General features: G+C 46.7%; 1 protein-coding gene across 9 annotated transcripts in view; it reads right to left on the reverse strand.

Annotated features, from left to right (window-relative positions):
- The window catches only part of Msi2 (musashi RNA binding protein 2), a 370,756-nt gene that overhangs the window by 216,365 nt on the left and 127,773 nt on the right, over positions 1-26,618 (reverse strand). The gene's annotated exons all lie outside the window — the stretch shown is intronic.

The following is a 26,618-nucleotide window of genomic DNA, read 5'->3' on the forward strand; positions in this document are numbered from 1 at the left end:
CGTGGCTGAGGTGAAAAGTGAGGGAGAGAGAGGGACAGCGGCTGAAGCCACTGTGGATGAAGGGGTTCTGGGGACAAATATCTCTGCAAAAGAGGCCAAGGGCAAGGGTGGACCCAAGGACAGCCCGCCTGACACCACACAGGGGCAGCCTTCCCAAATGCCCGGTGTGCACGTCTCCACCTAGACCATCTCCAACTGTGGGAGCGACTAGGAAAGCACCCCCCGGCAGAAACCTGAGGCCACGGAGCATCAGGAACAGAGCTTGCTCCACCAAGTCCCACGTGGCAAGCAGACACACCAGGGCTCTGACGAGCCTGGGAGCGCCTCGGAGCCTAACACACCCGCCATGTCACAGCTGAGGAAACTTAAGACCCTTTCCAACGCTGAAATTCTGTGGTTCTCACCCACCAGGGCCACATTAAGTGCCTGGTAATTCAATAATTCAATTAAGAAAGCTCAATTTTTTTAAGGCTTAATATTTAATGGAAGGGTTATGAAGTGTGACACAATTCACTGTGATTAATAGTCACAATTAAAGGCTGAGCGCATTGAGGAGAGAGGCAGCTTAGTGGGAGCACACAGCTCTGAAAAGGGACACAGGGAGTCGCACCTACAGCTCAGGGGAAGCCCTCCCTCCATGTTCCACGTCCAGCCAAGCCCTGGCCAGGGCTGCTCCAAGGGAGTGTTCTGTGTACAGAATCATCTGCAGGCTCAGTCAGGTACAGCTGAACACTACTGGTGGGAAGAGCACCCAGTGGGATCCATCCCCATCTCCCCACCAAACCAGATCCCCCTCGATGTACCCTGAACGGCGGTCTCATCCTCTTTCATCTCAATCATGTGTTCCAGAAGAAGGAAAGTCAGAGAAGGAATACAATCTGTCGGACAGGAAGAAGGGACAGCTGAACCAGTCCAGGGGCTGCCAGAAGTTGCTGACATCTCTGCCTTCTCATGTCAGGGAGACCCTCATGCTGAGACCACTGGTGCCTCCAGCCTCCAGCCACCCAGATGCAGGGTGCATGTGAAGACATGCCCCCTGGCCATGCTACAACACACCTGGCCTCCTGGCCTCGCTGATACCTGTAAATTCAAGGGCAGATGTGGCCAGCCACAGTGCAGGTACTCAAGGGCTGATTCCGTTCATGACCCATTTGATATTTGATATCTGAACCCAAGGCAGCGAAAAGTAACCTGCTGGGATCTGTCCACCCCTAACCACTTGGTGGTAAGTGCCTCTACTGGGCCTTCCAACTTACCATCCTCCAGTTGACCAGAAGGGCAGGGAACTGCTATCGGTCATACTTTGATATTAAATGGGTTTCAGCAACTGGGGTCACTGATCTAACAGTGGAATAAAGAACAGGGTCCCCACAGTTAAAGGCTTTGCTGCCAAAGGCAGAGCAAATGAGCTTCTGATTGTAGTTCCCAGAAGCACCTTCTCCATGCCTCCAAAACCACAGCTAGGGCCAGGTTCAGGAAGAAGAGGCAGGCAGGACAGCCAGCCCGACCCTCCCAACCATGAGAGCTCCTCCGCCTCTCTATTCTTCAGATCCCTCACCCACCCACCACCTTGGCCTGGCCCCACTTCCTCCACTTCCCCAGTGTGTCGCAGCCACCTGAGCAAGAGGAGCTAAAACTGGACAAGCATAAAGGCCAGGGAAAATGACGAGTGGGTGCCCTGAGCCCTTCAGCCTTGAGAAGAAGACAGACGAGGAAATCTGTTGAGTGCAGTCATGGAGGCTCTTTCCACGGGAAGGTAAGGGGCGAAGGGGGGTGGACCAAAAAGTTCATCCCATGAGAGAAGCCTGCTGCCTGAGGAGCACGTGTGTCTGTGGGAGCACGTGTGTCTGTGTTAGGCGAAGATCTCTGAGCAAGAGAACAGACAAATGGACAGCGGTCCTGGACCAGCAGCATACCTCCGGTCCAATTCACCAGCTGAGTCCAAAGGAGAAACACCATTTCTACCCACAAGAAATATGCCCAGAGGCAGTATCGACCCTTATTTCTGATATCAGGGGAAAAGGTGAGCTTGGATTGGGTAGGGGAAAAAAAAAACATTTAAAAAGCAATACTAATTAATTATCATCACTGATGTGAACTGTTTGCCATTCATTCCTAATTACTGTGCAGCAAAATGATGGTGTTTACCATTAAAAGTGCATCACATTAAAACTGGGGTGGGTTTTCTCCGGTGGCAGCAGACTTGCCAATGAATGGGCAATTCATGGTCATCTGCTAACAACTTCAAGACTCTGGAGGAAGTCCCATCCTTATAAATAATAAGACACACATGATTTAAATTAGCACGGTATGGAGCATCACTGTGTGTGAGGTCTTCTGCTAAAGACTTAAGAAGAGTTCCAATCCTATAAAACACACACTCTATTTCATCGCCGTTTTATAGGTAGATGAATTTGCCCAAGGTCACACAGTTGGGATGTGACGGGGCCAAGAACTGGCAGCCAGGCCCACCTGCCTCCAGGGTCCACGTTCGTCACCAAGATGACAATGGCAAAAAAAAAAAAATGCACAGAAAACGAGTCTGGAAGAACACATCCCCAAATGCTAATTGTGGCTGGCTCTCCACGAGACCCAGTTCTTCCTTCTGCTCAGCTATTTTTACGTAATTTTTCATAAACATTCTATAAGGAACATGAATTACCTGGGGGGTTGGTTGTTTCGCTGACTTTGTTTTTTAAAGACAACAGCTCTATCAGCCAGGACTCCCGCGCACCCAAGGCTGAATCCACAGTGGGGTGGGGCACATGCTGCACGAGAAGCCCTAGCTGGTCATCTAGGCCAACCTTCAGTGTGCTGCAGACGTCCTTGCTATCTGGTCCCTAACAGATGGCCCTCACTTCATCGCAGCCTCCCCGGATGTCGTGTGAGTGGATGGAAGCTCCAAAAACATCCAGCCAGGAAGGGCAGCGGCAGTGAGAATCACTGGATCATCAGTACAAACGCTGCCCTGCGACAACAGCTTTCCCAGCACCCGACAGCACGCCATCCGCCTTTCCTCCTCTTACTGGGAGGGCAGAATGACTGAGGTTAATCTTCTAGACATAAAAAAACAAAAACAGGTTCCAAAATTGAGCTCAGCCTTCTCCCCTTCCCAGGATCTTAGAGCAATGCTGCATGTTTGGTGGTCGTGTGGGATCAGAGTGAAATGCAGGGCTAGCTCAGAAGAGCTCAGGTACGTCTAAAAGGTCCTACCCACCTGGGCCAGGCCTACAGGGTCTGCCTGCTTAGTTAGACTTAGGACACTATCAGAACCAGAAGGGCAGGTCCCCACTTAAGGAAGAGCAGGATACGGTGGGAAATACCTAGACGGCATCAGGGTCCAGCCTCTATCTAAGACACTGCATTGCTGAGTCGAGTCTGCTCCTTGGGACACACTGGATTCCCGACGCCCAGCTCTGTGCCTGGACCATGAATGCATCACAGGCACAGACTGACTCACAAACGTATGCTAAATGGCAAAGAGGTCGTTGCCCGGGAGAGTGAAGGGCACTCAAATTCACAAGCAGGAAAAAAAATGACGTAAACGGGCACACTTACCTTGGAAAACAGACAATACAGGAGGCAAAGCAGGCAAAGGAAACCTCATAACTGTGCTTACACCATTAAGCTTCGTGATGACAGAGACAAAACGTAAGATTTCAAATCATTACACTTTGGTTTGAGACCTAACTTTCTGCTACTCGGTTAATTGTGTGTACCCCTGGAAGAGGAAATGAACCCAACTGGTCTAAATATGAAAACAAGTAACCAGAGGTTCCTAACCTTAGCTGTGCAACAGGACTCTGAAAAACAGATGTCTTACTACCCAATCTCCAAAGACAGGTCATGAGTTTCGATGTTTTTAAGAATATTTTAGATAATGCTGACATAAAAAAAAAAAGAACAGTGACCTATCAAGCCATGGATATGACCTCTATTTTCTGTACCTATATCTATATATCTGGACTATAAAATATCCTTATCTATATATATTAAAATACATATGTGGAAAGGAGGAAAGATGCTCATGCAGAGAGCTCAAAAGGCCAAAATCAGGGGCTCCGTACCTCAAGCAGGGAAGCAGATTTTCGCTCCTGAAGATTCTTCCCCAAACCTTTAAATGCCATCAAAAGTGGAGGATGATACCTTAGGTTCCTGACAAATAAAATTTGTCGGAAATAATGCAGACAAAATTCTTAAGGACTTACAGTGGAATTCACCCTGATTAGGTTTCCATCTGGATAGGTTGGACTAAGGAACTTTTTAGTCAACATATTCCTAATTGCTGGCGCCCTAACATTGATTAACCCTTGCTGTGTGTCAGGCACTTGACATGGATGGTCTCTGAGTCCCTAGGACCACATGTTGAGGAAGCTGGCCTTAACTCTTGACTCATGAGCTGGTGACAGCCTGTCCCTTCTACAGCCATCTACTGCCTCTGGGCTGTTTCCCCACACACCAGCCTCTGTTCATGCCCATTCTTCTCCCAATCAGAGGCCTTCAAAGCGATCTGAAGTCCCTTCCGCAGGACCCAGCCCACCCTGGCTAGACTCGGAAGCAGAGATTTCAGCACTCAAAAGCCCTGGGTCCTGCAAGGACTCTGGCACTGCCTGCTTTCCCACTGGATAGAGAGAGTTTGTCTCCTCTTAATCCCTTTCCCAAACACATCTCTGGCAGGCAGTGCTTAACTAAAACCTTCCCTCTGAGCCTGAAGAGTGCAGGCCACTATTGAAATCGGGGCTCTGTGAACTTTAAACCTTTCTCTGGAGAAGGTTTTGATGAAATGCAGACGTGGAAGGTAACAGGAGATGAGAGAGACCCTGTGTGCCCCAGGCCTGCGCCCCCAGCCTGCTCAGGGCACTCTGACACAGTGTGGAAATCCATTCATCGCCCACTCCCTCTGCTCTGCCTGTAGCTCCCACGAGGGTGGGGGCACTGTCACCACACCAGTCACCTTAGCACCTGGTCTATCAAAAGCACTCGGCAATTTATTTCTTTCACTCAATAAATGAAAACAGACAAAAGATCAAAAACATGACTACAATGGGAGAAAAGTCGCCCGAGAGCTTCCAATGCTAAAACTTTGTAATTGGAGAAAAGTCCACAGCACTGACCCTGGGTGTCTGCTGGGTGCAAGGCGCTGTACCACATGCCACAGGGGACACTCACAAAAGCAGCAGTCTGCAGTCCCCACTAAGCTGGAGGGAAAAGATAAACAGGGAGCAAGCAGAACCTTTATCTTAAAAGAGCAATGCAAAATTTAAATAACAATAGCAATGCTTTCACAAGGCAGCATGTAATTGCCAAATGTATTATATGAAGGGAAAAAAAAAAGTCACAATTTGTCTTCAGTTATGTCCTGTCTAGGACAAAACTGGTACGCGGCTAAGAACGACGATCAAAAACCCACCGAAAATCATAACTAGACATACCCACTTGAAAACATTTTATCTTGAGCCATTTTTGTTTCAAGATGACAATCTGAAACGCAAACTCAACTCGGATCCTATCCTGAAACAAGTCAAGGTTTCACAGATCATTAAGGAACAGAGAGGCGGTGTAAAAGCATTGAAAAGTCAAGGTAAATCAGATTCCTCACTTTTTAATATGTTGTTGTTGGTTTTTTTTTTTTTTTTCATATGACAAATTTCAGAGGAATGCAAATTTTAGAAAAAACTCAGGCATAAAAATCCCAAGACCAAAAAGCACAGGCTCCCAACGATGACACTGCCTTCACGGGTAGAAATGTAAATGAGTACAACCTCCCTGTGGGGCAGTTTGGCAATAAATAGCAAATTGTAAAATGTATTATTATCTCCTTATTGTAAATGAATTGCTGGGTCAAAGTCTAGCAGGCACAGGAGAGAAATGCATTCACAAGGGCGGTCCTGACAGCACTGCTTATAATTCCAAATAATGATCCTAATGATACTGGAAACAACCTAAACGTTCCTAACTAAGGGTTTGAGGAAGTCAATCAGGGTACATCGATATCACAGAAACAATAGGGCACGCTGACATGGGGAGATGTCTCTGACACATTGTTGATGGGAAAAGCTGCCTGGCAAACACCACACGCCATCCCATTCCTGGAGGAGCGCACGCCACCGCGTTTATCCACGCGCAGACAGGCCTCTGTAAAGCTGCACTGAAACATTACGATGGGTTCGCTCAGGGCCATGAAAACAGAGGGCACTTGTCAGCTCTTTGTTTACTTCTGCATTTAATTTTTTCTAGGGTGCCTTTTGTTTTTCCAACAAAATCATAACACAGTTAGAAATAAACTTCCTTCATTTACAGATCATCTAGGGCTGTGCAAAGTGTGTGTTTTCTTCAAGGCTGAGCCTAAGAGCTCTTCCGGAATGCCTCTAGGCAACCCACCTACCTTCCTGGCCCCTCTCCTCCTCAGGACTCCAAGTGATGGGACAGGAGGGCAATGTCACTCTGTCACCTGGTAAGCCCATGGTTTCCAATCATCACAAGTATCCTGAACCAGGCCCTACCTCCTACAGGGTGGGACACACTGGAAACGGACTCCGTCCCTGGAAGGAGATGGGGGCCTCGCCAAAGAGCAGAAGTAGGGCCTCAAAAGACGGCTCCCAGGCCCAGCCCCCAATGAATCCCAAGAGGGTCTGCAGGCCAAGGTCCTTTCCCTTGTTTCTAAGCCATTGTACCTCCAAGCAAGGGGAAACTACCACCTGCCCTTAAGTCAACCATCAGACACAGAGGCCAGAAGCAGTCGGAGGGGGTTGGCAGAGGCTGCTAACATCAGCCTCTACTATCCCCTGCAGGAAGCACTTCCACCCACCTGGTATTCACCTGACAGGTGCAGCCTTCTGAAAACCACAGGATGCTCTGAAGCACACCAGGAGATCCAGAGCCCAGCAGGCCGTGACACCAAAATAAGGCAGTTAAGAGTTCCTAAGAGTGGTTGGGGGTGTGGTCCAGTAGGAGGGTGGTACCTTGGGAGAGGCCTGGGTTGCACTTCCAGCAAAAACCCAAACAAAAACACCAAACATAGTTCACAAGTCTCAGATCACATGGAGTCCAGGAGACAGCTCTGTCTTCCAAAATTTGGAGTTAAGAGAACGGCTTCAAAGGATCCTCAGAAGAAGAAGAATGAAAGGGGGAACCTACAAATCAGAATCCCCACTCTGAGGGAGTATGGATTCTTCTTAGCACTCAGGAAACAGAGCTAAGGGAAGAGACGGGCTCAAGGGCACAGAGCCACTAGTGGAAGGACTTCAAATGTTTGTCTGAGTTTGCTCTAAATCCCACAAGTCTCCCTCGCAGTACTGGAGGGACAGCAAATTTTTCTCGCCCTGATTCATTTTCTCCTTCATTCTTTGGTTTAAAGAGCTTAACAGAAGGTGTCTACAACCCAGGGCTCTTTCCTTCCTGGTAATGACGCACACTGAGCACGCCCCGGATAGTTCAGGGTTCATGCTGCCCCCAAAGGATCTCCTAGAACCAGCTCTCTACACAAGCAGCTGGAACATCACAGTGATTGCCCCTGCAGGAGATGTATATAATAAAAATTGAATGCTGCAGCATGAACTTCATACATACTTGTCCTCTTGGTTTATTCATCAGAAATAATTATCTGTGCTTGCTTTCACAAGAGCACATATTTTATAGGGTACATTAAAATTTAATGGATTTTTAATAATATTGTAACTACCGCAAGAGAGAAACTGGAAAAAGCCACACCACATGTCTTTGCTGCATTTTGGTGGTTTGGCGGCTGCAGCATCGCAGAGGAAGAACTAATTTGGCAAGGAGGGGCAGGCGGGGAGGGTGAGGAACTCTGATGTCACACTCAGGGTGGGTGTGAAACTTTATAGCTGACTCCTGGCATGAGAGAACCGTGGTCAAGGAAGACAAGACACCAAGTCAACAGACTGACGGAAATCATGCTGGACTTAACCGGAGAGGGCATCTTGGGACCCAGATCAGACCCAGAAGGAGGTTAACAATGAGGCCCCATAAAACAGACACTTCAGAGGTGGAAAGTCACTTGCAGGTCCAGCCAACAGAATGCAACCCTAGGGCAGGAACAGATCTGAAATGTCATTCAACTTTCATAAATCCAAAATGTATGGAAGGGAGAGTCGAGGACCAGAGAAGGATGGTGCTGCTCAAAGTCACAGAGGAAATTAGCAGGAGTCTGCATGGGGCTTTTCTATGGCCATGCATGGTGCAAGTTAAAAGGATAATCTTTAATTCAACTCTGATGACACAGATAAATATCAAGTCTTTAATAATTATTATTTTTATTATCATTTAATAATAAATCTTTAATAATATGCTGGATTATCAAGTTTCAAATTTTTAGCCACTTCTGAAAACAATTATTTTTCATGGGCCACCTCATGGTTTCTGCTTTGATAAGTTTTGATAAAGAACACTATTTGAAGGCTGGGACTGTGGCTTAGCAGTAGCGCACTTGCCTGGCATGTGTGAGGCACTGGGTTCAATTCTCAGCACTATGTATAAACAAATAAAATAAAGATCTATCAACAACTAAGAAAAAATTGTTAAAAAAAATTTTTAAAGAACACTATTTGAAATTTTTTCAGGAGAACTTCTCTTTCCCCCATGGGATTCAAGCCCACAAAAATGAAGAATTCTTTAAAGAAGAGTGTCCTGTCCAGAGACCAAGATGAGGCAGCTCCTGGGTCCCTCGTGCAAGGCTCCACAGGTGCCCAGTGCAGTTGCCCGGGGCCTCCTGACGTGTCACCAGCACAGAGACCAGTATCTATTTCTGGCCAAGGAAAGGAACACGTGGTCCCTGCCACCAATGAGACACCACAGCCAGGCTGACTCACCCATTCGCAATCGTGCTGCCAAAAATAACACCTTGCCAAAATTATGTTTCCTAATCTTTGACAAAGTTAATATCCAAATTAAAACGAAAAAAGGCTTAAATGTTAAGTGATGATGGTGATTTATCTTGTACTGATTGATATAATGCGCCACATCTCGGATGGGCAGACTTTTCCATGACATCAATTAAGGCCACAAGCAGGATGAGCGATGACCATGACATGATGGCTGGAGAATCTGGATGGATTTGCAGTCCGCTAGTCCTGAACTATCTTCCTCTTCCTCTGCAGCTTCGCACCACTGAGCATGTGCCCTTCTGCCCTGAGTCTCATTTCCCTTATATGTGACAGTGGGCCCAAGAGTATCTGCCTTGTGGAGGTACTGTAAGAATTAAGTATTTATATGTTAGTAAAAGCCATCAGCGTGGACTGGAGTGGTGACTCAGAGGTAGAGTGCACCCCTAGCCTGCGTGAGGCACTAGGTTCAATCCTCAGCACCACATGAAGTAAAATAAAGACACTGTGTCCACCTATAACTAGAAAAAAAATATTTTTTTTAAAAAAGTCATCAGCACTGTGGTTACCACACAACAGAGATACGATTAATGATAACTGTCATTTAAAAATGCCTGGAATTGACTACCACTAAATATGATTTGGATGGGTTGATAGTTCCTTCTACTTTTCATATACAGAACTGCATAAAAGCAAAAGCCATGTCATATTAAAGCTCCAAATATTGAACACTGGAGCAGTAACTGCCCAAGGGTCCCCCACAAGCCACTTCACCAACGTGTGAGTTTCATTTTATTTATTTTAAGTACTAATACAATGTGCCATTTTAGGAAGAGGAGATGTGGAGGAGAAGTGGGAAGAATGAGTAGGAAAGAGGAAGTGAGGAAGACCACCAGCAGTCTAGAAGGTTCCGGATGCCCAGGCCTTGTCTCCTACAGTTTCCTGCAGGGCTCTCCTTCTGGCCTCCGCACTGTACACACACCAGGCCTCCTCCCGTGACCCCCGTCCACAGCCCACATAAGAGCCATAACTACCTCCAGCTAGAGACACTAAGTCAAAGTAATCGCACGACCTCTCGGTGTCAACACGCGCTTCGACGAAGGGCAGAGGACTGCCACGGGGCCATTAAGTGAGGACATTAAAAGCGTTGATGTAGCTAAAGCACATTAACCTGTGGAGGCAGCCAGGCTATAAGCTGCAGCTCCACCGACATAATAAAAAGTAAAGAGGCCTCGGTAATGGAACCAATATTACAGCCATTGATATAAATTATACCTCAGAACAGGGGAGAAGGGGGTGGGATGTAAAAATGGAACAAGTTCAAACTTCTTTTATTGTAATAGTCTCCAGTTGAGCATAATCACCAAAGCTATAGTGCGATACGATTGCCAAAACCAGACAAACATCTGTGAGATGGATTCATCTCCGAGGGGAGGCCAACAGCTTGTTATCATTAAAGCGGCGATGCTCGCTCTGCGATTGAACTGCAGGCCGCCTTGTTACTGCGTTTGCGGAGGCAATTGTACCAGATGTTGGCAACTATCTTCAGATAGATGACAGGCACCTGCTGTTGAGGAAATTAAGCTCCTCGTTGGCCTCTCTGATTTGGAGAGAGACAAGAAAGAGTGACCCTCCCACTCACTCCATGGTGAGGCACCATCCTAACCCAGGGGGTGGGGGGGCTTTCTGCCCCATGGCTCCCCCCCAGCTCCTCATGCCAAACACCCAAGAAGAACCCACGAGGTACGGAGGGAAGGTGGAAAAGTTTGGGAGGAATCAAATTCCAGCCGAAGACGTAAAGAGCTCTGCGTGATCAACCCCCTCAGCAGGTTGCTCTTGGTAACGGTCTCGGAGACTCTTCAAGAGATCCTAAATTTGAAACATGGCTATGGACATTAATCATCATTAAAAGCCAAACAGGCAATTTTCAGACCATGTCATGCTGACTCAGATGGAGACAAAGGCTGGGAGAAGGGAGGAGGACGAGGACAAGAGAGCTAAATACCCCCCATGCCACTGTGGACAAATAAAAATCATGAGAGTCCGTAATTCATTTCTCAGAGCGCCCCGAACCTCGGCCACGGTTACCTGACGGCAATGATTCACGCCAAAGTCAGCAGGGCTGGCCTGGGTCTACCTTGCTGAGAGGTGGCCCCGTAGAAGGACACCCATAACATGCAACCACAGAGGCCCTGGGCCCTGGAGGTACCACCTGACTCCTCCTTAGCAGAGGGCAGCCCACAGAGCTGCCGAGGACCAAGCACATGGCTCCATCCCAGAGGGCTGAATTCTGCTGACAATGTCAAGTCCAGTCATCTTTCGCCTTTGCTAAAATGTATTGATGTGGCCCCTTGGATGACCATGGAGTTATTTCAGAGCATGGAGTTGATTCTCCTTCCTCTTCTATGATCAGAGCTAAACTGGAATTGGGATATCCCATGCGCATGATTCATCCTATGGTGGTGGGGGCTGACCCAAGGACATCAGTGCTGAGGACTTCCTCAAGAGACAGTAGCAGGCACTTGGGTGGGGCAGGCCCAGCCAAGCCCCAGGATGTTCAGACACAGGTAGCTACCACCTTCTCTTGACCTCGGTCTTCATCTTGTGAAAGGCTCTCCAATGCTCCCTCCAGACCCACACAGCTAAGAGCCCTAAGCTGTGCTAACCACAGCCCAAGAGATTAAATGACTTGGTCCAAAGAGTTGAAAACTTAACAGACATGTTAAATCCTAAGTCTCTACCTCTACTGGAAGTCCAATTTGGACTTACTCTAATATTTCGCCACAAAGTAAAATGAAATATCCTTCTTTAGCCTGTAATTATGGTTGTTTCGTGTCCTTAACCAATAAGGACTTCTTTGCTCTGTTAAAAAAAAGGAGTAGGGGCGAATACTTCAAAGTTCCTAGGACAGAAATGACAAATTTTCAGAGAAACACTTACCAGAGAATACAGAAATCAAGGCATCAATTTAATTTCACACTCTACCTGCCTTGGACTAATTTGTGTAAATTACATTTCATACTAAGAACCTCAGCCCACGTGACCACAATGGAGAAATAAGCAGCTTGCATCAAATTGAGTTTCTTCAGGTATAAATATATAGCTCTTTTTAGCATGTGAAGGTTTAGCTGAATTTTCAGTACAGGTTTTATATAAAAATTTCCAAGTGTTAATTTCCACATTTTCATCGACACGTCAATGTCATTAGGTTTTTACAGAGAACTTAGGAGTGCAAATTAATCCATGTGAATCCAGTTTTATCTTCTGTTAGGAAAATGATGATAACCAAGTTCTCAGCTCACGGGAGTGAGTTAAGCGCCAAGGAGCCATTGCATGAAGCTGCACAAAGTTTCCACTCGGGCTTTCCATGTTCAAGAATGCAGGTAGACAGGTGGAGCATGACGGGCGAGCCTCTGCACATGGATTCAGGGGAAATGCTCTAGCCAGCGGCTGCCACAGCCACCCAAAGCACCTATCCCTCAGCAAGAGCACCCCATGGCCCTAGAGAAGCAAAACCCGAGGACCATCACTTCTTGTCATGTGACTGACATGGGCTTGCATCTATTCTACCCACCCACTACCCAGTCTCTCTATTTGTACCTACTTTAAAAGATTTTTCTTCAAATGAACTGAAGAGGTGGCAGCAGACACATCTTTCTGATGCATGTTTTAAAGGACTATTTTTCCACATGGGTATACCCATGTCTATGACTAACCCTAATAATATCCTCAGTTCTATGAAATCGCTGAGTTCTTCTATGAGACTCAAATTGGGGCTTGGGAACACGTATGGCAGTAACTTATGGCCCATGGGCCAAATGCAGTCTGCCGCCTGCTTTTGTAAATGAGAGTTAAACTGGAACACAGCCACGCTCATTCATTTGCATACTGTCTGTGGCTGTTTTGTGCTACACCAGCAGAACTGAGTGGCTGGGACACAGACTGCATGGTCCACAGAGTCTAAAGTATGTGCTATCTGGCCCTTTACAAAGTCTGTCAACCCCTGGGCCATACGAACATGGTGCTCAGAATGGGAATATGAATACTAACAGGAATAATAAACCACTATAATCCCTAGACACTGAGAAGAGTTGGCGTGAAAATAACAGAGCTTCTTTTCGTTGTCTTTTAAAAGAAAAAAAGTTTTTTAAAAAGGTACAATTGATTTGGGACACTTTATACAAACTGTCACTGATGGCGTCTGTCATTTTCTCCTAGGTGCATCCTAGGGCCACTTCCTTGGCAGCACTTCCTTGGGCTGCCAAATGCCTTCTCTGGCAGATTCCATGTGAAATGCATGGGGGAAGCAACAAAGAGACTGAATTATAACATATGTCGCCTGAGGTTGTCTAGCACTGAAGAGACGGTGTCCACGGCCCAACTCATGGGTCAGACAAGCAACCCTGGCTTATAGCTTCTGGTCAGCATAAAGCACAAGATGGCAGAGATGACATGGGACATGGCAAGAAGGGGAAAGTGTTTAAAATCTGGGCTGTGTCCTCAGTGGTTAACACACTTGAGCAAGGTGGAGGCAGGCACTGGGATATGAGCTCCCTACTGACCCTGCTCTCCACCTGACCTCAAAGAGTCTCTACCTCGAGCTCACTGAAGTGGACAATCTTCACTGGGTTCTTTCCAATGTCGGCACAGGCAGGGCTGCTCTATCCAGGGGTGTGTGGGGCAAGCCAGGCCATGAGCTTCCTCCTACTCTCCAGGCCAACTTCTAATGCAACCCAGAATCAATGTGTGTCAAGCACTTTTTCCAGATCAATGCTCAAGGCCACATGACCCACCTTTCCAAGGTTGCCTTTGGAACCAATGAGATGACAGACATAAAGGATGGAAGGCTCAGGGGCTCACAGCAAGTCCCCACCCCTCAGGAGCTGCTGTCCTCTCTGCATTTTTAGACCACACCACGATTCTGTTCATTAGAATTTCTACTCCCTGCCTGCACGCCTCTTGTGGGCAGGGACCCTGCCTCGCTCATCTTGGTGAGCCCAGCATGGTGCCTAAGACAAGCACACCAACCAGGCGCATTTCAACATGGCAGATGGAGACCACTCTCCTCCCCTTCTGGCTGTTACCATGGTCTCCAGCATCCGGAGAGCTCCTGACCCTCCCCAGAAACTCCCCCCACTCAGCAGAAAGTCTCCAAGCAAATGCATAGAAGGCTGCCCAGCCATGTGGAAGCAGCTGAGGAGAATCAGCATAAAGCACCCCCCAAAAGCAACTAACAACAGAAGATCTTCAACAGAGTGGCGTCAAACACACCCAGTCAAGAAGGGATGCTACCAGTAGTTTTGAAAAACTCTCAGCCTGCCAGCAAACAGCAACTTCTATCAGAACAGACCTTATGCAATTACTTGCCAGGGAATTCTAGCAGCAACTTCCAATGGGAGGGGAAATTATTTTATGCAGCTTTCCTGTCTCATGTGCCTCCTTAATCCAAGTCATATGCAAGAAATATTTATGGAGGGTGGAAATCTCCCCATAGGTGTGTTTTAAGAGCAGGCAGCTCTGGAGCATTGCAGTTAGCTTTATAAAGCTGCCTAAAAGAACATTTTCAATGCGCGGTCTCATTTGCTTTAAACTGATTCCTCCTTGCAAACAAACCAACCCCCTTCGAATATCTGCTTTCCTGTGCAGAGCAGAGGCCTCTGCTGCCAGGCCTGCACGGAGTACTTGGGGACACCACCATCAAGATGGTGGCTTTCCGTAGAAACTTGGCATTTATCATAGCGAGAGCATTATCTTCTCAACAGAAGCTGACAATTTGTCCCCTTCTTCCCTCGAGAGAATCCAGTGAGATCACATTTGCTTCCCCTGCATGCTGTTTCTCCTACAACAACATTTCTTTGCCTGGAAAGAAAATATTGTGACTCCTTGCCATATTCACTTCATTAGCATAAGAGGAGAAAAAGCCAAATCCTCCCATCGGCCTCCCCCCACCCCCCAGGAGCTCCAGCTGGGTTACATCTAGCTGGATCTTAGATGCAGAATTTGTCAGAGAGCTGATGGTTGGGGAACAGGGACAGGGACTGGGAACAAATAAGAAACTAGCCCCTTAAAAATTCAAACCCCATTCATTTGGCACAAGGAAGTGCTTTGTGCAGATGAAGGTAAGGAGTTTGTCACAGGGGGTGAACGTGGTGGAAGCCAACAATTTGGAAGTATAGAAACACAGGGTGTGGGCCAGGTTTTTAATTCTAGCGAATCTGAAGGCTGAGGCAGGCGGATTGCAAATTCAAGGTCAGCCTCAGCAACTTAGTGAAACTCTGCCTCAAAAAATAAAATAAAGGGGCTGGGTTAAGTGGTTAATCACGTGGATGTGTGTGTGTGTGTGTGTGTGAGAGAGAGAGAGAAAGAGAGAGAGAGAGAGAGAGAGAGAGAGAGAGAGAGAGAGAGAGCAAGCGCATGTGTGTGAAAGAGAAGCAGAGAGGGAAAGAAGAGAGATTATCATTGAGCACCCAGGTGCCAGACACTGTCTCTTTTTATAATCCCCATAAATGAAATTGTAGCCCTGTATAACAGACACACAAGGTTCAGGGCGTTAAATCAACAGCACAAGGTCACAATGCTAATGGCAAATGGGGATATCTGGATTCAAACTCAGGTCTACCTGATCCCAGAGTCTAGAGTGTTCGACATCATCCCATGTCATCCACACAATTCCCAGGAGTCTGGCAGTGACAGTGATGTCCCTCTGTTCTTTGGAAAGGGAAAACACACCCACTAAAGCATCCTTCTGATTCACAACCAGATCTTCCAGCGTCAGAGATGTCTGTCCTTTGGCTTACTGTCACTGGACCCATTTCCATTCCCCAGCTTTCTGATCAACCAGTCTGAGGGAGAAGCACCCAGTGCCTGCTAGACGCCCACCCTGGAGGGTACATACAGCTACAAACCTGGATGAACCAAGACTCCCACTGGATTCTAAAAACCACAGACCCTGAGACCCTCCATTCAGCAGGTCCATGGCTTTCCTTAGACCAAAGACAGAAAAGAGAGCAGGGGAGAAGATGAAACACAACTTGATGTTGGCCCTCCTCTCATCCTTCCCTTCTCCTCCGCACCAAGACCTGCCTGGCAATCGACCTGCTCTGGAGGGCTTTGCTGATGAGCTCATCCTGCCCAGACATCGCCTGAGTTCTACTCTAAGTTTTGGCTCTGGGGTACAAATAGCTCATTTATCCTGATCAGCAAATGAATCATTGGCTCTACATAAGGAAGGGCTCCAGATAATAATCCATTCTCTTGGGAGCTGGGGTTGTGGCTCAGCAGTGGAGCACTCACCTCGCACATGTGAGGGCTGGGTTCGATCCTCAGCATCACATAAAAATAAATAATAAAAAAATAAAGGTATTGTGTCCAACTACAACTAAAAAATAAATATATAAAAACTCCTATTGAAAAACAACAACAACAACACATTCTCTGAAAGCCCCATTTTAAAACAAAAACCCTAATTTTACTTTCAGAAACTCCTTCTCCAATGATTGGCATAGCCTTACCCCTCTGACAGGGAGGATCTATTTTTCTACCAGGTGCTGGGCCACCCTGGGCTACATAGTCATAAACAGACCCAGCCTCACATGGGTGGAATTTGCAGTCTAGTGAGGCAAAGAGACTACACACCTTCAATTTTTTCCTTGATTCCCTCTCTCATGTTCCCATTTTGGATTCTCTCAGCTTCCGTGTAGTTGTTCTTTCCTTTCTTATCTTTGTGACACAATCTGTAATTATTTTTATGATTTAGTGCTTGCTTGGGGTTGAACCTTCCCCATCCCTCCCCAGGTTAAAACTTACACTATAGGTTAAGTACAGACCTTGTCTGTTTGGTCTACTGATGGGCTTCTGGCTCCTAGCTCAGTGCCTGGCATTCAGAAGATAATCAAGACCTACTGAATGAATCAATGAACAAATGAGTGACATGTGAGGCTGCAGAGGCCGTGCTTCCTGGGCCTAATGAGGGCGGATGGCTGTCTCCCTGTACTAAACAGTCCCACGATGTGCCGCTGTATAAGATCGAAGGCTCTTTGCTTTTATAGGTTTCTCTCCCTCCTGCTTTACACTGACTTTATTAACATCTTCCAACCCCTTAATCTTTGCTATAAATTCACAAGAAGCCAGAAAGCCAACCTTCTGAGAATCATATGTAAAAGGAAAAAGAAAACTAAAATGAGGAAGTGAAAAGTCCTCCCACAAGGCAAAACAAATGCAATAAACACATCAGTGGGTCAATATATTTAAATGTATTTTAATAAACATCCGCTAAGTGATCCTGGGACGATTTCCAGATAATACCCTTTACCCCCCAAAAGTTGTCTAATTATTCAAAAAAGTGAAGAGTTCCCCCATGGGATCCAGCCACAGGAACGCTCCTTTGGCCACCCCAGGTCAACATTTTCCACTAAAGCCGGAGCAATCCAAAGGTCAATTCCACAAACTGGAAGCATCTGAGTGGCTAGACTAAACCTTGAGGTGCCTCCTACCAAAGATTACAGGAGACTGGTATCACCCCCAGATTTGGTGAAGAACTGAGCAGGAAGCTCACCTGGGAAAAGACAGAAGTGTGTGTGTGTGTGTGTGTGTGTGTGTGTATGGCTACACTAGCAAACAGGCTTCCTGCTGGATAGGACTAGCGAAGCACCCCCCAGAATATCAGAGGACTGAGGTCTCAAAGGGGGAAAATACAATAGCAGCTAATGTTTCTAGTGTGTACTAAGCATGTACTCCATTTCTGGCCTGATGCTAAGAACTATAGGTACATTAGTTCCTTTAAGCCTTGTGACAATTCTATGTGTTAAGTACCGTCGTTGTCCCCATTTTTTCAGATAAACAGGTAGAAACAAGTGGAATGACCCATCCAAGTTGACAGAACTAGGAAACACATGAGCTGGATTTGACACCAGACGGTGTATGTGTAAGCAACCCAGGTCCCTGTCACCAAGCAATCTGCTAAACCAGGGAGTCAAATCTGTCAGCCTCCTGGTTTTTGTAAATAAAGTTTTGTTGGAACCCAGTCACAACCGTTCGTTTTCATACTGTCTTTGGCTTTTGTGATACAACAGCAGAGCTGAGTGGTTGTCAGAGACAGTCTGAGCCACAAAACTAAAACAGTTAGTATTTGGCCCTTTACAAAAAAGTTTGCTGACCCCCAGGCTAGACGCTAAACAGCAGTGATCCTCAACTTCTCTACTCATATACTCCTAAGGGCCAAGGAGGCCAGGTACAAGGACTGATGTAGCCAGCAGCTATCCCAAAGTGTCTCCAAGTCTCATTTTTTTCAAAAGGAATTATACGAGTTTTGTATTCTTGGCCCTACTTACTCAACATAAGATGTTTTAAATAAAAAGCCATAAAGTAACAGTCACCTTCCTGGAAGATGTGCTGTAACAAATCTATAGTGCTGCACACTGCTGGACAGGGCACCCCACACACCCAATGGAGGGGCCCCCATGTGAGCAGCTCATGAGGAGCAACAAACCCAGAACTTCCTGCCGGCACCTTTGACCCACTTCTATCTGGCCAGGGCACCTTGAGAAATTCATTTAAACCCTTCCACTCTTCCTTTCCTACAAAAGGAGGACAATCCTTCTATCTCACAGGCTGTTGGGACAATTATAAGCCAAAGGACACATGAAAGGTTAGGGCCAACAGGAATCCCTGAATCTGAACATAGGTGTCAATCTTCCTTTTCTTTTTTTTTTCTTTTTGGCTACTAAAACAGATATATCAATAAAAGAAACAGGGTGGCCTTTTAAAAAGATTAAAATAAAAAAAACACTTGTCTCTACATCAAAGAATCTCCGAGTTCCCTTACAGAGAACTCCAGCACTTCATCTCCCAGCGGCTTACCACGCCCTTCTGACATTCCATAAGAAAGCTGGGAAAAGGTCAGCAAGCCTGTCTCTGATCATTCCACACTCTCATTTATTTTTCCTTAAGTGAAAAACACCTTAAAACGTTTTTTCATATACTAACATGCTGTAAGCAAGTCAGAAAATATTTACCTTTGCCACCAATTATAAAGGACCGTTAGCGACCTCAACAACCAAAAATCTCTAATTTACAACTAATCCACTTGCACAAATTACATCTTCTACAACAGACCACCTAAAAACTGACTTCCTGTAAACAAACCACTCTGCTGGATTTTTTTTTAATCTAATTAAATCCTTATTTTGCTCTTAACTACAAGAAGCTCCCTTTTCACTATAGTGATAGGGCAGAATTTTTTTATTTTCAAGAGTCAAAGAAATATCCCCTGAGCAGGAGCCCAAATGGGAGCCTAAAGGGGTGCGACCCTCCAAGTCAGTGGCGAGCCACTGCTTGCCCCAGGGAGGGGACCTCCAGTCTGGTTTCCCTGCCTTCCACTGGCCACTTGCTCACTTAACACTGACTTGCTTGTACTCAAGCAGGTCCTAAGCCAGCTCCTGACTCAATCACTGGGTTAAGTCAGGAAGGCAGAATGCAAATAGGTACGAAGTGAAACACACAGGAATATCTGAATCTGCCTGAAGGTGGTCACAGAAGGCATGACTCTCCTAGAGCACCAAGAATCAGACCAGGTGTCATGATCCCCCCCTTCCTTTACTTAGGGTGACAATTCATTTTGAGTTGCAAGTCCTCAGTCCCAGGCACACACCAGGACAACTGGGTACCCTACCCTTACCCTGCCCAGCTTGTAGGCAGAAGTCCCACCAGGAATAATCGATAATATTGAGATTGCCCCCAAACAACAGAGTTTGATTTCTATGCCAAGATTACATGAACTGGCTGCCTATTCTCTCTCCTGTTCCTGTCTTCAGCCTCCTACTTAAAACAAGCAATCGTCAGCCCTTCCTGGCAACAGACTCTCCATCCAGATGAACCTTCCACCCTGGAAGCACCCTCGTCCCACCGTCACCTAGGCTGTCTGTGGCCTTAAGGCAAATCAAATCCCACTTTGCCAGAAAGGCTACCCTAGGAAGAAAACAACGTGGAGGGAAAATGGAAGCGGCATATATAAATTCAATCTCTCCAATCTCCTATTTATTTTATGCAAAGTTTTCCTGGTGCTTATTAATGCCAGCTTTCCCTCCACCATTTAATCTCTGCTTCTATTTCATTCTTAGAGGCCTGTGATTATTCTAATTCAGCATTTGGATGACTTCATTTCCGCTCAAGTACACCCAGGTCAACTTGGATAGAAAAGAAAGAGGAGGAGAAGAAAAATAATCAGCTAAAAGCTATTAAATATCAGCCGTGTGCCTCCTGATTGGTTTTAAAGGCAGTGGTGAGGTTAGCAACAGTCAGAAACTCAACCCTCCTGCTTCTTCCTGCATATTAACATTTTTTTCTGGGTCTCTCACTATTATGGCTTCGAATGTAAATAAAGCACAGATTGGCAGCCCACTTTGAGCTAATTCACAAATACCAAGTCTGAAAATACAGAGCTGTAAAAATTTAACAGGGCAGTAACTTGACAAATCCGGCCGTTCTACAGAGAGACTATTTCTCTGAGGACAAAAGAAGGGGGAAAAGGAAGAAAAGAGAAAAGCATCCACAACCCATGTAATGGGGTATCCTATTGACAGGGTTGGGGGGCGGGTGGGAATCTCCATATCAATGTTCACTCCACCAAACAACAGAGTTCGATTTCTATGCCAAGTCTAAATGAACTGAGCTTTCTCTTCCACAAGAACCACCCCTTGCACCCACTGGCACAAGCCTGAACCGTGATTCCTGGTACACTTTGAGTTCCCACTGGACTACACTGAGGGAGAGAAAGCTTTCTTTTCTCATGCTAACAACTCCATTGTAAGTGACCTCTTCAGAGGCCTCCAGGAGGACTCTGGGAAGGTGAGCCTTGAAGTACTTCAGGCCCCCTTCACCCTCCCCTACCCAGCACCAGCCTCATTAACTCCTTTGCGCCCAAGGGGCTCCCCTGTCCCTAGGCCTCCCTCCTCTGGAGCTCACAGAAAAAAATTAAGTAAAGCTAAAGTGTACTGGGGAATGCAGTTAAAACAGCAACATTGGAAAGTTTGGGCCTTGTTCCTCTACCTACTATGCAAATGAGCATGGCATTTGATTAGCATAATCTCAAAGTTTTCCCAGCTTGCTACCCAGAAGGCATCCTATTTTTCTATTTGTATATTTTAAAACACTGTTAACAGAGCAATAATAATGTCTGATGCCTTTGCCTAACAACAGCTGGCTATATTTTATACACTAAAAGGGAAATGGGAAGTTTTCCTGGAAACCCACTATCTATTTCAGGAACTCCTTTTTGAAGAAAAAAAAAATAGGAAGATTTAGGAGAAGTGAGGTTAGGGTGCTGACTCTATTTCTAACTCGACAACCTCCACTGGCTGCGGCAGTAATCGGGTCCAGGGAGGCAAAGCCAACAAGGAAAACATGAAGTTGTTCGGCAGCAGGAGGATATCTCAGCAAAGCCCAGGGATCGCGTTCCTCAAGGGCGACGCCAAGTTTGCTAGAGCCACCTGGCCTAGAAGGTGCAGGCAGGTGGATGAGGCAGCATTCTCCTATCTGCTGAAGGGAACTTTTCCCATTTCAGGGGGCAGATAAAGTTCCCTCCTCACTTGACACACTTCCAAAGGAAGGGATTGGGACGAACTAGACAGAACAAATAAGACATGGGGCAGGGCTGTCCTTATTCTGGGCTATCACAGGAAGAAAATATAAGACCAAAAGTAGCCTTTGGCATTCACAGCTGGGGAGGGGAAAATGATCCTTCCTGGTCCTCTGTCCCACTGTAACTGAAGAAGGCTGAGGAACACGCAGACTCTCCAGACTGAGGTCGAGCAGGTGACAGGCAAGCTAACTGTCCATCTCCCAGTCAACCCACCTGCACAAACCACTTCAGAAGACAAAGGCCTCCTGGGAGCACTGAGGCCCACAAAGGACACACACAACTTTGTTTTCCAGGCCTTGTGTGAGAGAACCACACACAGAGCAGAGCTCCATTTATCTGCAACGCACATTGGGAAGTGCTAAAATTCTACCTCGGGATCACAGTCCACTTTCAGGAGTACGGTAACTTGCTTATTTATTTTCTCACAAATCTCTTGCCTTTCAACTTCAAAGGCTTCCTAATACTTTCATTCTAGGTACTACTCTCCTCACACGCACAATATCAAAAGGACTGAGCATCGGCTGTGGACAGGCCGCCATCACACCTGCACCTAAGACCTGTGGCTGGGAAATCACAGGCACCCACCCTCCCTCAGAGCAGGCGCACCCTCCGCCCCCCACCGGGGGAATAAATGAGTCGGTCTCCTATGTTAAAAAGCCAATTCGTTCTTGTTTTCAAGTTTTCTTTTTTCCAAAAGGCTTTCGAGCACCACTTCCCAAAGCTCAAGTTAACTTCCACAGGCCTATCCCCCAACCCAAATCTAACATAGGGGGGTCCAAGGACCCTTCCACCTCTTTTCCCCAAGAACCGAATTCTGAACCACAGCCTTGCAGGCCTTTCTCCTGTTGCCACGAGAAGGGCTGGCCCAGGAAGGGGTTAAAGCCCTCATGTCAACCACAAACTCGGGCACTGGCCCAGAAGGGACATGGGAACCAGGGCAGCCAGTGATAAAGGCCGGATTGTAGCAGCCCACTGAATTGGAAATGACTTGTAGGCCTAATGAAACAGAACTCTGGCAGTAAAACAGAATGAAAGGAATGAGACAATAAAAGGCAGGACAAAGGGTGCAGAGTCGTTTCAGCTTAGCAAAATAAGCTCACTTTGTTGTTGGGGAAAGCCAAAGCCGATTAGGATAAACCAATGACTAAGCATAAGTCTTCCAAACTAATTACACAGTTCGCCATGTGAAGTATAATTGGAAGCCTCCGGACGCGGGCCGCCTGGCTTTCACGGGAGCTCTGTGGAGCGGCAACACCTAGCGGGTCCAGCGCCCAGGCAGCCTGATCATTGCCGGGAGCTGCTGAAAGGTGTGGAACCACTCCATCGGGACGAGGCGGAGGATCCATTAGGTGTAAAGGCCTCTTTCTGATCTCCAAATCCTATAAGTGAGGATGGAAGACACCAGTACTTGGAGGAGGGGTCTGCAGGGGAGAAGCGGCAAACCAGTGGACATGGAGTCTCTCTGATCCAGTGCATTTTAATCACCAAGCTGGGCTCTGTGTGGAGAACAGGCCAATTCATTGCCTGGGTCTGCGTGGGCACATCAGAGCATCGTTTACCTGCCATTTTTTGGAATGGCCTGTATACATCATTCCTGAATGTATGAAATCATGATCACAGATAACATCCACTAAGAACCCAAGGCAGTTAAATAAATTACTGTAGATCAATGTTTTTGACAAATGAATAAAACCTGCTCCCTGTGAGAGGCTGCTTGGTGCCCAAGTGGGAGCCTGGGTTTTATAAACAATGGCAGAGGAAAGGGGGTTGGCTGTATAAAAAAGAGTGACCATCTGGGCCCTACCCAGCACAATGCAGGACAACTCCCCATTCTCATCGCCTACATAGCAGGCATGCCACCTACCTCCCTTGACACCCCCGAGAAGCACATTTTAAAACACATTCCAAAACTCAGCACCTAAGCACACGTCACTAAAATTTAGAAACATGAACACACGCTCAAAGCATCTTCATAGTAAAATCTGATCCTCATAGTCCTGAGTTCTGTTGATTTCAATCTAGCACACGAAACAGGGAGATGGAAGTACTCTACGGCAGTTTTTCTGGGTCTTACTCACAGGATGAGGATTCCAGTTTATAAATAGCGGCTTTTTTCCAAATAAAGAATCCCTTCACTGTCCCTGTATCATGAAGTCTGAAAATAAATCCTAACATAGTTAAGTCTGTTTTGCTTATTACATGCCATGCTCACCACTGTTGATCATGTATTGTTTTTGTTACCATCTATAGATACGTTGAATTATAACCTATTTATATTTAAACTTTCTGTATTACTGACTTCTCAAGGTTAAAATATCTTAGCAATAACTCAGTCCCGAGGTCAGCAAACTATGGCCCACAGGCCAAACCCAACCCACCATCTGTTTTTTATAAATAAAGTTTTATTGGAAGACAAGCACATCCAACTGATTACTTGATGGCTACAGCTGTTTTCACCCTAGGAGAGCAGGAGTGAAGAGCTGCAACAAGGACCAGAAGGTTTGCTAAGCCAGAACTATTTACTCTCCAGCCCTTTACAATTTTTTTCAGAAGAGGAACTGAGGCCAGCGAAGAAATAACCTGTTAACGTGTCATGCAAGGGTCACCCCACTGTCAGGCCCAGTGCGAAGGCCTGGAACACCTCCTACGTGACCCTTCTCCTAGGACACCACCTGAACAGCTCCCCAGGATGAAGGACAGCCATCTAAGTTAGTACAGTCCTCATGCCAATGGCCACTGCACGACCTCACCTTAAACATAATAAGTAATGACGTCTCCAACCGGAGGGGTAAAATATTCTGGCAGGAAGGTGGGAAACAGCACAAAAGGAAGCCTCCAATTTGAGTTATTTCGAGCTCTCGGTGTGTCATTCTAGACCCACTCCACTCACCAGTAATGACATATTTAAACTCCCTTAGCTCAGCCCCTTGATGCAGTCTTACCCATCTTGACTGCCACCTGAATAAACAGTTGGAGCAGCTGCCACCTCAGGCAGGATGGGAAGAGGAAGAGGAGAGGGGAATGACGATGAGAGACCCTAAAAAATGGCACACCTTGCATGGAGCCTGTGGAGTTCTGGACTTGGAGGAAGAGGAATTTGGGCTTTTGCACTGCTTCACCTGGGTGACCTTGCTGAGACTTACTCTGTCCACCCTTGCCAAATGGGCTGGGTGACACCCATGAATACACACAGACCTTGGCCTGCCAAAGGGACGCCACCTTTTCCTCTCCTAAGCCACCTCCCGGCCCTAAGTCTTTCCTGAAGACTGATCAGCAGATGGCACCAGGCACCGAGTTCAGGTTCTGTTGTCAGACATGCCTAGGGACAGGGGGTCTGCACCCAACTCAGGAGGTTATGACCTGAGTCAAAGACAAAAGCCCACCAAGACCCCATTTAACAATCTGCAACCTGAGAATACAACCAGCAGCCTCCCGCAGGAAAAAATTCAACAAGATAATATAAGTGAATGGCCTGGCCCAGAATCTAACACTTAATGAGCACTCATTATCAATAATAAAATTGCACCTCACTAATTTGCAGTTGGTTTGAAGGTAGCCCAAAACAACTTCACATGTGCATGTGTGCCCGTGTTCACGCACGAATGTGAGTACACTGCAGGTGAGGGCCCACATAAGGGGCTTCCTTCACCCAGAATATAAACTGCCAAGAGGAAGAGTCCGTTTCTCAATTTATCTGTTACCTCTCTTCTCCGCTGCTGGATTTACTAGTGGCCCTTAAGGCCTAGCAGCAGACTCTCTGTACTTTGATCATCCTGGATTCAAATGAATTACACCAGAATCCTGAGAGTTGGTGAGCCCTGCCCAAGGGGCCAGAGATGCAATATTAGCCACCAGCAAAGGAGAAATGAGCTCTTCTGAAGACAGACTCAGATAATGCACAGAGCATATGTACAAAACAAGCTACTAACGTGAGCGGAGACTGTTATGATTCTGGTACATTCAAAAGCCTCCTTAGTCCTTTAATGAAACACTTGATAAGTTTCTACATCCTGCCGGAATCCACAAACCTTAGTGCAAAATTAACTGGGCGGTGGCGTCAGACCCAGAGAGTGCTATGCCAGGGAAGATGGTCTGTGACTGCTTCCCAGACAAAAGGACAACTGTTCTCAGTGCAGCGATGGAAGCTGCCATGGGCATGGCCACGGCCTGCAGAGCACCCCCACTGCTGGCATCCTGAATCACAATTATAAGTGTTAATGAAAAACAACAGAAAGAGAGAAAGGGAGAAAGGAAGAGAATAAAGTGAGGAAGAAACTGGGCATCAGGGACGTGCAGAGATGTACCGGGTGCTGGCAAGTACGAGCCTGTCTGGAACACTCTAAACACCCATCTGGGCAACGGCAACTTCCCTGACACCTGCAGGCCCATGAGATTCCAAGGCAGGTTATAGCTCGACAAAGAAATCCCACCTCGTGTTTGCAAACACTACCCCTGGACTTGTTTTAAAGACAGCAAAAAGGGCTCATCCTCCAGAGCTTTCCATCATGCAAAATGGACCTGTCTCATTTAATTACTTCCAATTCCTCTCCATCGGCAGGGTGGGGCCAAGTGATGAACAAAACCCCTTTGGTGCTTTAAATCAGTCTTGGGGAGAGAAGCACCTTAACATGCATGATCACCAACACCCTTAGCTATTCCTAGAACCAGCCAGAATGAGTCAGCCCCCAACTAGCAATTCCAGAAGGGGTGTAGGGAGGACCTCTTTCGAAACCCTCCTGGATGGCCGATTCAGTGCCATTTCAAATACACGTCTGGGCTGGAAGGAGCTGGTTCTCCTTGTTGCTTGGTCTCCATGCAGAAGTTGATTAACAACGAAGACAGGAAAATCTCCATTTCATGGTTAACTAAAGGTCATGGCCCTCATCTGGGAATGGAGTCATAGCTGCCCATTGCCTTGGGCAAACAAATAAAAAGCACAGAACCGTCAGGCTGGCCAGTGGGCGACAGTGTCCGTGTCCTACCCGTGGTAAGTATAACAGTCACCGTGGGAGTAAATGAGCAACAGGGGTTATAATACCGCCATGTCCTCTCAGAATGCCACAGCAGCTCTGCCAGGCCAGCCCTTTTAGAGAGAAGAGGCAGACTTGTTCAGGAGATGGTCACACACCTGGCCTCCCACA

This window comes from Marmota monax, unplaced genomic scaffold (assembly GCF_021218885.2).
Source record: "Marmota monax isolate L192 unplaced genomic scaffold, Marmota_monax_Labrador192_F-V1.1 WCK01_AAM20220418_F8-fsc00064, whole genome shotgun sequence".
NCBI classification, from domain to species: Eukaryota; Metazoa; Chordata; class Mammalia; order Rodentia; family Sciuridae; genus Marmota; species Marmota monax.